Below are 1,796 nucleotides of genomic sequence, written 5' to 3' on the forward strand. Positions count from 1 at the left end.
CATGTTCAAAGTCCTACAGAAAATTGGAATAGAAGGCCTCTACTTCAATCTTTTAAAAGCCATCTATGACAACCCAACAGCCAATATAATTCTCAATGAGGAAAAACTGAAATCTTTTCTCTCAAATCAGGTACAAGACAAGGATATCCTCTATCACCCCTCCTTTTCAATATAATTCTTGAATCATTAGCTAGAGCCATTAGACAAGAGGGAGAAATAAAAGGAGTAAGAATAGGTAAAGAAAAAGTGAAACTATCATTATTTGCAGATGACATGATACTTTATTTGGCAGACCCAATAAACTCCACTAAGAAACTTCTAGAATTGATAGACAAATTCAGTAGCATAGCAGAATACAAAGTCAATACCCAAAAGTCAATAGCATTCTTCTACACAGATAACAAACACACTGAGAGGGAAATTAGGGAAACAATACCTTTTATAATAGCCCTGAGAAAAATAAAATACCTTGGAATTCATCTAACTAAAGAAATCAAAGATCTTTTCATGGAAAATTATAGTATTTTGAAAAAAGAGATCATAGAGGATTTCAGAAAATGGAAAGACATTCCATGCTCCTGGATAGGAAGAACCAACATTGTGAAGATGGCCATACTCCCAAAATTGTTGTATAGATTTAATGCAATCCCTATGAAATTACCAACAACATGCCTCCCAGACCTAGAGAAATTGTTCCTAAAATTTATCTGGAACCAAAAAAGACCTAGGATAGCAAAGGCAATCCTGGCCAACAAAGACAAAGCAGGAGGCATTACAATTCCTGACTTGAAATTATACTACAAAGCTATTGTAATAAAATCAGCATGGTAAAAAAATTTTATCAGCATGGTACTAGCAACAAAATAGGCCTGAGGATCAGTGGAATAGACTAGTAGATTCAGAGGCCTCTAGGAATGCACTCAGGCACCTGATCTTCGACAAAGGGGCCAAACACACTTACTGGAAGAAAGATAGTCTCTTTAACAAATGGTGCTGGAAAATTTGGCTCTCTATATGCTGAAGACTAAAACTTGAGCCAGGTCTATCACTATGCACTAAACTAAAGTCAAAATGGATTAAAGAACTGAACCTTAAAACAGAAACACTAAATCTCCTAGAAGAGGAAGTAGGAGGATCTCTTGAAGACATAGGAGTAGGCAAAGAGTTCATGAACAGAAACCAAATCGCACGGGAAACACTTGAAAGAATTAACAACTGGGACCTGCTCTTACTGAGAAGTTTTTTCACGTCAAAAGTAATTATCAACAAAGGGAAAAGACAACCCACAAAACTGAAAAAAATCTTGACTAATAAGCACTCAGACAAAGGTCTGCTCTCTAGAATTTATAAAGAACTAAAGAACATTAGGGCCCCTAAATATCTGAGATGAACACATACTTCTCAGAGGATGAAATCAAAGAAGCAAATAAATATATGAAAAATACTCCACATCACTAGCCATCTGTGAAATGCAAATTAAAACAACACTGAGATACCATCTCACCCCAGAAAGATTGGCTATCATAAAGAAATCAACCAACAACAAATGTTGGAGAGGCTGTAGGGAAGGGGAAACCTTCTCTACTGTTGGTGGGAGTGTAGACTGGTGCAACCATTATGGAAATCAGTGTGGAGACTCCTTAGAAAACTAGGACTGGAAATCCCATTCAAGCCTGCTATCCCCCTACTGGGAATTTTCTCAGAGGAACTGAAAGCGTCATATCATAGTGATATATGTGCACCTATGTTTATAGCAGCACAATTTGTGATAGCCAGATCTTGGAAACAAACAAGAT

Source organism: Octodon degus, unplaced genomic scaffold, assembly GCF_000260255.1.
Source record: "Octodon degus isolate 3935 unplaced genomic scaffold, OctDeg1.0 scaffold00106, whole genome shotgun sequence".
Classification (NCBI taxonomy): domain Eukaryota; kingdom Metazoa; phylum Chordata; class Mammalia; order Rodentia; family Octodontidae; genus Octodon; species Octodon degus.